Raw genomic sequence first — 9,837 nt, 5'->3', positions numbered from 1 at the left:
CTCCTCAAGAAATTTCCTTGTTTATTTTTTAGCTCCTATAATGATCCAGCACACCTGAGGAGTATATAACATGTTCCTATCAGAACTGGGGCCCATGATAGCAGTGATTGATGACATGAAGGGAGTTTGCCCATCTTCTCCAGCCCTGGTGGAGAATCATAGTGTAGTTCACATTCCTTCCTAAGACATATGAAGTCCTTCATAATGTTACCCTTGCTTACTTTCTCCAATCTCACTCCTTGTCATGGCCCCTCCTGTGTAGTAGGATGGATTTTCTTTCTCCAACTTTCCCTAGTGCCCGTGCTCTACATATCACGGAGGTGAGAATACTCCCCAAGGCAGAGAAGTTCGGAAACTCAATATATCAATTCACCCAAGCTCTGTTAGCATATAGCTAAAGTAGGCCATGTGAAAGTTCTGAAGATCTCTCAGATATTTGATCCTGAGGCCTATTCATGGGCTCCCTTCCCCACCACTTGACTTAAAGCCCCTGACCCAGTCCAGCAGCAGAAGTGGATGGAACTGAGTGACTGACAACCTCCCTAAGACTGAACACAAGAAGAGGTGGGATGCTGGGCAGATGAGAGAGTGGAAGGAATGAAAGAGTTTAAATGGACCAAAGAAATGAGGCAGCAGAGAGGAGACAGAGAGAGCCCAAAGAGAAGAATACCTCCCCTGCCTTTGCTCACTCACTGTGCAGACCACATGGCCCTGAGAACGTTGGTACTTGTTAGAGGAACTGGTGGGGCAAGAGGAGCTGCTCCTGAATACTTCCCGTGAGGATTGTGTGTCAGTCAGAACATGCCACCGGAACCCAAAGTAAAAGACTGCGTTTACTTTCTTTTATATTCCTTGTATGTTAATAGTGGTTACGAACTATACCATCTCTTCCTTCCATGTTAAGGGCTATAAGCGGGGGTCACATCCATATGCGCCTTACATACTAGGCATTGTCATTCCTTGTGAGTGTCCCGATGTCATGTGCCTCTGAACTTCTGCACCTGCTGTTCCCTCAGCCTGGAATGCTTCACTCCCCTCTTGTCTGCTTTTCAGACCTCATCCTTCATGACTCGCAGTGGAACTTTTGCTGACCTTCCCAGCACTAAAAAGCCGGGTGACTAGAGAGCTAGGTGCCACTTTACTGTTTTTCTTAACACTCAGTACCTCTTACAGCCCTTGTAACACTGTATTGTATAATATTGTACATTATTGTACATAGAATTGTGTATCTATAAAAATGATGAAAGAATTAATAGAATACTGCATTTTGAACAATAGCCGCATGTCCCCTTGTCCACAGACTAAATCTTATTTAGCGTCTTTATAGCTTCCGAAACAATTTGCCTTCTGACCTAAACAATTTGCCAAACACTTTGTCAGAAATGTAGAAGGATCAGGGCTAATTAGGTTTTTCTAAAGAGAAAGACAGACAGAGGGAGAGAGGGAGAAAGGAAGGGGGAGAGAGAGAGAGAGAGAGAGAGAGAGAGAGAGAGAGAGAGAGAGAGAGAGAGCGCGAGCACACACAGCCAGGCCTTATCCAATTGCAAAATTTACTGAACTCAATCTCAGTAAAATTTGATTAGCTGCACAGTTCTTTTCCAGCCCTGATTTAATAGATGGGATAAGAGATGTTGAATGTATCATTAAAGAGAAGTGTGGGAGGCAGGGAGACCGCTCAGATCCAAAGGAGCCAGTCATGCCCATTAGTGTTAAGAGAAGGGACACATTGCCTATTACACTCAGTGTTCCCTCCAAGAAACTGGGGTTCTTGGAATCTGAGCACACTGAGTCTGACCTCTTTGCCACTTGCTCCCGCAGTACCACCAATGATGAAGTGGCTCTGATTCAGCTTATAGTTGCCTTAGCAGGTTTCTCTTTTAACATATATTTTAAAAAGAGAATAAAGATTCTTATTTGTTATTGTTATGAGCTCAGAAGCACGGGGTACTCACAAAGCACCACACACATCACAATTGCTATAATTAAATGCATCATATTTTTGTCCTATAATAATCTACAGTTAATTATAGTTCATGAGAATTATACTTAGGCACAAAACAATGGACGACAGCTATTCACATGTATGTATTTTATCAAAGTTATTTTGAAAAACATTGAAAATTATGAAAAAAAAATTAAGTTCTCCTGGAGCATCAACATCTACAAATAACCATTATGAGTGTACAATTTTGTTTTTCTTTTCTTTTTTATTTTTCTTCAGTGCATATATGTCTTTCTTTAAAAAAACAATTGGATCACACTGCATGTTTCTCTTTACTATGCAGTCTCTGTGATTTCTAAAGACTGTACTGTACAGTGTTCCATCTCATGCATGGACCCTAGTTAATTTAATCAAGCCTTCGTCATCACATTTACCCCAGAGACGACTTGCCTCATAAGCTTCCTGCTGGAATTTCTAGTTGGCATTGCCAGGATTCTAAGACTCTGGTCAAAACCTCCAGGCTGTTAGGTAATTCTTGGAGGCTTTCAGGAACATTTGGGGAGAAAGACCCAATAAAGTGGGCTCTCCACATCCAGAGTGGCTTCCCAAGTCTTCCTGGGTGTCCTCAGAGCTGAAGGATCCCAGCTTTGGAGGGAAAGGTAATCAGAGATTTTCAATTTAATTGAGAGGGAGAATAGAGGGGGAGAAGAATTTTACTTTAGTTTGAGCTCTTTAGGATGCCACTTCAGTAGGCCAAATCCCTGCAACTCGGTTTACTTCAGATCAATTCAATTTGATACTTAAAAAGAGAAAGAAAAAAAAAAAGTTTATTTCTGTGGCACACCTTGCTGGGAACCCAGAATTACCACTGCCCATTCTCTTTCCATCTCTCTCTCCTCTCCCAGATGGGAAAACATGCTTCCCCTCAATTGCTTTTTCCTATCCTCATTGTTTCCACCCCTAGCATATTCTCTCCTAGTCCATTTCTAGATCATTCTAGCATCTTCTAAGGGTTCTGGAGTAAATGATCATGGACTCCTGGAATAACTGAATTTTAAATATGCTAAGCATTCACATTACTAGGTTTATTTTTCAAGCACATACGATGTGCTAGGTTATATGGGTATGACAATGAATAGCCATAACGTGTACACAAACCTTGCTCTCTAGGAGCTCACAGTCTTATGGAGGGGCCAAATAAGTAAATAGAGAATGACAAAATGATGCAATGCTGTAAGAGAGTACAGGTCAAGATGCTATGTCTCCTTAGACCAAAGTTCTCCCTTGACCAAACTATAACTTAACATCTGGCCCAACATCTGGGTCCTTGAGTTCATTCAGAGAGGTATACATATGAACTGGAGAAGATTCTGATTTATCTCCCTCAATCCTGAGGTCTGGGCTAGGGTATATAACCCAGGTCGCATCTATTCTGAGAGGTCTTCCAGATGGCCACATAGACAGCCAGTTCAGACCCCTCGCTCACCCCTATGCAGTGGAAATAGACTCAGTAAACATAAACTGAATTAAACTGGTCAATTGTTAAATCGATTTTTTTTTCTTTTTAAATCATTAAAACTTTGAAAACAAGCCTGAATCAAGCATGAATAATTCAATTGTTACTCATCTTGTCCAAGATTGCCATTTTTATCTTTCCGTCCTAGTTAAAGGAACTGAGAGCCGAGATAAGGCTCCTCCAGATCAACATTAACTAAAAAGCTATGGACAGAATACTGCCACTACTGGGGATGCTGACTCAAGCTGTCAACAAAGGGTGGTCTGTGCCTTTGCTCATTAGCCTAATGTAGATGATAGATGATCGACTGGAATGAGCTCTAAGGGGTCCTGTACTTCCTTTAGCAACACACCACAGAGGGTGGAGGGCTATGTAGCAAAGCCCAGAGGTTTGAGCCCCGGTTTTCCGTTGAGAAAGAACAGAGTTTGCCAACCCAAAATATGCTCTTTTGGGATATTGATTATTTTAAGCTGGTTATTTTTAAGAAACAACAGACATAGAAAGAATTTTTAACTCTTCCCCTTACCTACGTAAAGGAATACAGCCAGAAAAACCTGCTTAACATGAGAGCTTTCACCTTAGCATAAATAAACTAAAAGTGGCAAATAGGGATGAACCTACTCTCCTCTATATCCTATTATATCTGGGTGGTTAGACAATGGTTTGTTTACTAAGTGTTTGCTCTTTCTCAACTACTTGTGCATTGCCTACTTTCCCTTTGAAGTTCCAGTCTCCTGCCTCCCTCTCTTTAGTCTCGAAGGGATTATAAACGTAAACCTTAACTACCCTATTTGTCTTGGGGTCCCATGTTCTTAGGAAACTCCTGTATATACATACATAATAAACTCGATTGTTTTCTCCTGTTAGTCTAACTCATGTTAATTTATTACACTAGGCAGAAAAACTTAGAAGGGTAGAAAGAAAATTATGTTTTCCCCTCCCTCCCCCCATCCTGGGCAAGTTCACATGGCTCTCCTTCTCTAGCCTTAAATCAAAAATTTCCCTCTGAAATCTTCCTTTAGAACACAGTCCAGATTGAGCTGGAGTTGGGCAGACTGAAAAATCTTTACTTCTCAAAATTTTTGACGTGAATCTTGGAAGTTTAATTCTTTTGATTTTCCCTTTGTTCAGGGATTGACCATACCTCGCCCTCCCCTAGGACGAAATGAGCAAGAATCAGGAGCAAAGTGAAAGGAATAAACAAAATTGTCAGGACCTTTGAAAAGGAGGGAAACCAGGACCATTTACTGAGGCTTTTTAGTTGCAAATTTCTGCTAAAGAATAAAGAAAGACTTCATATTTTAATATCCACTTTTATTTGCCATTAAATTGCTATGGTGCAATTATGTATTTTATTTCCTAAATTTAGGAATGAGTGTTAAAATTAACACACACATCAAATGTTGGAATTTAGAAATTCATATTATTTTGTTAACACTATAAAAGGTTACCTGTTGGTCATTTTATCATTCATCTTTACGGTTTGCTATTTGAAACTCTTGAACCAGGAACTAGTTACCTCAGAGAGTGGGAGATTAAATGCAAGGCCGTGTTTCCTCAAATGTGCCCAGGTTACTAAGGCCCAAGAGCAATTTCTGCATTTTGTGTCTCTTGTCTACATGTGTTAATTGATTTGCTTCCTGAATTGTTAACAAATTGTTATTTTTAAAAAATAATATGGGAAAAAATTTAAAAGGATTGAACACTCCAAATGGAATCAAATTAGACTTTAATAAACCTTTACCATTTCATCACTGAATGAGATTACATAGACATATAATACAATAAAGCCATTCTTTCTATTTTTATTTTTAATCTGATTTGACCACAGCTCATTAACATCCCATGTATGAAATTGGTGAAATTAGTGTCATGGTTGCTTTCCCACTTGGCCAGCTGGCAGGGGATCTAAATAGATAAACTAAGTATGAATGGCTATCTGGTGGTGAAATGTTAAGGAATGAGGAGAATTGACTTAAGGGTTAGAAATATAAGTCTTCAAGATTCTTCACATTCCTCCTGTGTGGTATGCATGGAGAGTACATCTTTTCTTCAGTAGCAAGTATTGGAACAAGGATCCTATAAGCAACCATTTACATGAAGCCAGTACCTTTTTACCCACATTTATCAAGGCTTCATTATGTGCTAGGCACAATGTTGAGTGCTTAATGTGTATTATTTTATTTAATCCTACCAATTACCATAGGAAATAGGTATGATTATTATTTCCATTCTACAGATAAGGAGCCTGAAGCACAGAAAGGTTAAGCGACTTATCGAAGGCTCTGAGTGGTAGTACCGGAGCTCAAACTCAAGATGGGCTGACTTCCAAACTTATCTTGTACAATGACTCTCCTTTCCTCTGCTAAGATGGTGAAGAAATTAATGGCCCTCAGTCATTCTGTGAGATATAAAAAGAAAACAATAATGACTAGGGCTTTTAAATAACTCTGTTTCTTGTATGAGTTTTCATAAGTAGGCCTTTTTTCAGGATAGTGTACACCAGTGTAAACCAGTGTAAACCAGTACACCAAGATGTTCCAGAAAAATGGTTTAACTACACCACGCTTCCATTTCTCTATGTTACAGTCAGGATAACAGTTCCCATCCCTTTCCAATGTCACATAAAATGTATGCAGTTTAGTGATATGATGTCATCACATGGCTTCTTGGAAAAGAGATGCTATGTAAACACCCAGTAGAAGTGAAAGAAAACCAATGTCAGTGTGGTATGTATACAATATAAAATGGACCAAATTCTTTTGTTAGAGTTCGAGACAAAAATAGCTCCTTAATCTTGCATATCTATTTTTTAATCATGTTGTATATTGCTGTTTCTATGTCTTTCAAGGACTATCTGAAAGGGAAATGTGTCTGATAGAATGTTGATTGGATTAGCAGTTTAGTACTTTCCTTTTTAGAGAAAATATTGCAGTATCTAAGAACTTGCCTGTTTCCAGCTTTTGGAAAAACCACAAGTCAAAATTGTATTGCTAGATGAGAGTGTTTCATGAAGTTTGGCTGTGAATGTCCATCCTGACTTTGCTTTATGAAAGATCCAAGAGCCTTTTATTATGATTCAAAAATAGTAAAGTCACTTTAGGACTCTTTTTTCCAGAGTTACCAAAACATAATTTGTACTGCCCATCACCTCAGAGTAGAAAATGGAAGAAGGTAGTAGAGATCCAAGTAGTTTTAAAAAGCATGAGGGATGTGAATGTATGTAATACTTCTGACCTATACATTTAAAAAATGGTTAAATGGGGTAAATTTTATATTCTGCATATTTTACCATAATTAAAAATATTTTTAAAGTTAAGATGGTAAAATTATGTTATGCCTGTTTTAACATACTTTTAAAAAAAGCATAAAGGATTAGAAGCTGCTACTCTTATCTAGTGGCTCTGGACCACAACCCACACCCACATCTGGCCCGTAGATGAAGTTTCAGAGGAAAGGAATGGAACATTTACCATTTTCTTACTGTGACACTGAAAATGCATGAAAAGACTTGTTGATATTTTAAAACAAAAGAACCCTTCTCCACACTCCAGGCAGAAAAAAAGTTGCAAGAATAATCAACATGCATTTAACAGACTCATTAATTCTTACCCAATAGCTCACTTTAGTTGGATTGAGCCTGTGGTTATAGCTGACCTGTAGTTTTCTTTTGAGAGTGGCAGAGAGAAGAAGAAAAGGGACTTTTTACCTCCTCTCAGTCAGCTCTGTTGTACATTTAGGATCTCTGGCTAGAAAATAAATACCTATTAATATTGATGGCTCAAGATTTTGTGAATACAGGCGAATTCCCTGACATCTTGAGGTTGATGCAGAGATGGTGAATGCAAATCTCCAAAGGCCTACTGTGACATTTCCACCAGTACCTATGTGTGCTAGGTCCATGATTCTGTGGGAAGAACAATGGCCCTGAAGACCTGGACCTTGACATTTTCCTAGTCTGGAAATCTGCCATTTAACTACTTAGAGTCTAAATGTCTTCATTTATAAATTCGAATAACCCCCAATGGATAACCTACTATCTTTGCTTCATGATGTTTTGCTGAGGAAAAAATAAAATAATAGATTTTCGAATGTTTTAAAAAGTGAAAACATTGTACAAATGTGAAGTGTTGTTAGACATGTCACTGAAGCGGGAATAATGGAAAAGTGCCTGGTATCAACAGACCAGAAATAGGCCTGATTGTCTTAGAAAAGTGATGAAATAAATTAAATGAACCTCTTACAGTAGCTAGCACTGGTGGTGGCCATCTTCCCAGAATCTGATGAGCATCTGTTTTTTCAGATAACGAAGTCCGCTTTTAAACCGCAAAGCCAATTTGATTTGTTAATTGATGCTCCTACATCTTAAGTGTGTTTTCCTTATGGTAAAATATAGACAGAACTGTGGGTGAGAAGCAAGTCTGGGACCAGCTGTGAAATTTCCTCTTTCCCCCTACTGCTTGTATGTGTAAACCATTGCTCTCTAAGGGCCAGCTAGAGTGCTGTGTGTTGAGGATAGAGTGGCATAGAAATGAAGTCCTATAATGTCAGTGTAAGAGGTATATTTGAAGCGTAAGTCATAGGAGAGTCCTTCATGAGTGTATCTCAGGGGTGTGAAATCGTGTCTTCAAAGACCCTCCCGGGTGTGTTATAACATGGTTTCATAGGCAGAATGACCCTGAATGTGCAGATGAGAGTGGTGAGAGGTCGGGATTTGATTCAGTCTTGAGGTCCACGATGCAGTTTGTTGTTTGTCCCCATCCTGAAAGACTTGGGAGCTGGCCCCCTGGGCCGGGTTCTTGGAAGGAACCGGACAGCGGTTAACATGTTCCTTTCTCTCCCAACCCCTCGGGCCTTTAGCAGCTGAAAAGGGGCTGTGCGGGTCTGAGCCCTGTGTGGAAGGAAGAAGCGTCAGCCTACTTCCTCCGCGGCGGCAGCACTGGCCTCAGCGGTGGGTGCTCGGGTCTGCGCACCCCGCCTCCAGGCCGGGAAGGGGCGGAGCTGGGCGCCGCCCGCCCCCGGCCGTCCCCTTTTCCCTGCCGCTCCCCAGCTCTGCGCGGGCAGGGGTCACAGCCGCCTGCGAGAAGCTGGTAGCCGGGCACCGAGCGGGAGCGCGGGCTGGGCCAGGCTGGACTGCGCGCACAGACTCAGCCGCTGCCCCTGACAGTGAGTCGGTCGCGGGAGGCGCGGAGCGGGTGGGGCGACGGATCAGGACCGCGCTGTTGGGGAGCTCCGGGGCGCGAGCACGCTGGGCGGAATGTCAGGATCGCGACGTAGGGGAGCCCCAGACTCCGAACCCGGAGAGGCGTTCGGTAGGGTGATGTTGAGGAAGCCCGGGGGCGGGTTGTCAGTGCTCGGTGTTGGAAACTCTCCGAATCCCAACCCTGATGGCGAGGCGGCGGGTTAGGACCGCGACGTTGGGAAGCTCCCGTGCGGGGGGTGTTCCACCCGAGGGGGCGGAACCAGGAATGCCCTGTCAGCATTCTTGGGGCGCCCTCTGCAAGGCGGAGGTGAACAGAACCTGAGAGGGGTGTGCGGAGGAGAGGAAACCCAAGGCGGGCGGGGCGGGATCGGGGAGTTGAGGGAGGATCCCCCTGGAAAGGGTAGGGGCCAAGCGTGGCTTCTCGGGAGAAAGATGGAAGGGCTTCCAACAGAGTGGGTGAAGGAGTTGTGGGAGAGCCGGGGGGGGCGGCTGGTTAAATTACAGAGGATAGGGGGTTGGAGAGATAGAATGCCGCGGCTGGGTGTCCGAGGTGGCTGGATGGGTTCTGGGGCAGGGACTCGGGAAAGTCCAGGCCAAGAGAACTCAGCCCCCTTGGTAGAATGGGGTCATGAACATTCCCAAGAGGGCAGCTACTCGAGAGAGCAAGACCCGGCAACCTCAGACGGGGCAGGTGGGGCCCCCGCACTCAGTAAGCTCGGGGAGTGGTGCGAATTTGGGCGGGAGAGGCTAGGGAAGGGAGCACCTTGCTGATCTGGCGCGGGGACCCTCTGATCCCTCTGGCACCGACTAACAAGGGGGAGACCCGCAGGCCCGGACAGGCTGTTTGTTGCACCCTGTATTGTTGAGCTGGATTAGAAGTGATTTTGGTCAGGGACGCGATGAGAAAAGTCTGGGCTTAAAGGAATAGTTATCGAGTGAGATTTCAGTTGTACAGGTTAAGGTCTACCCGTATGTGTGATTTACGCATAACTCATAATAAAGGTATGTGCAATTTTTAGATCCACATGTGATACTTGCTCCCCCATTCTCCTGTACTCTGTAAGGGGCTGTTTTTGAGTAAAATCTGAAGGAAAATCAGCAACACACACACACACTACCCACAAATGCACGCAATTCTCAGCCAAGTAAACATGAGGAGTATTGTACAGTTTGCGG

At 42.8% G+C, this 9,837-nt stretch overlaps 1 protein-coding gene across 2 annotated transcripts in view; it reads left to right on the top strand.

Moving 5' to 3' along the window:
- Positions 1–8,472: 8,472 nt before the first annotated feature.
- Positions 8,473–9,837, top strand: part of PAQR8 (progestin and adipoQ receptor family member 8) — a 37,843-nt gene continuing 36,478 nt past the window's right edge. Inside the window, exon 1 of one of the 2 annotated variants that reach the window (XM_039853342.1) lies at positions 8,473–8,624. The gene's annotated coding sequence lies outside the window, so the exon portion shown is untranslated. Of the gene's footprint in view, positions 8,625–8,680; positions 8,771–9,837 lie in introns of those variants that run through there. The other variant, XM_039853343.1, reaches the window with a different exon arrangement.

Source organism: Pteropus medius, unplaced genomic scaffold, assembly GCF_902729225.1.
Source record: "Pteropus medius unplaced genomic scaffold, Ma_sr-lr_union100, whole genome shotgun sequence".
NCBI classification, from domain to species: domain Eukaryota; kingdom Metazoa; phylum Chordata; class Mammalia; order Chiroptera; family Pteropodidae; genus Pteropus; species Pteropus medius.
Note: the sequence above shows the minus strand (reverse complement) of the source record. Positions and strands in the feature narration are given on the sequence as shown.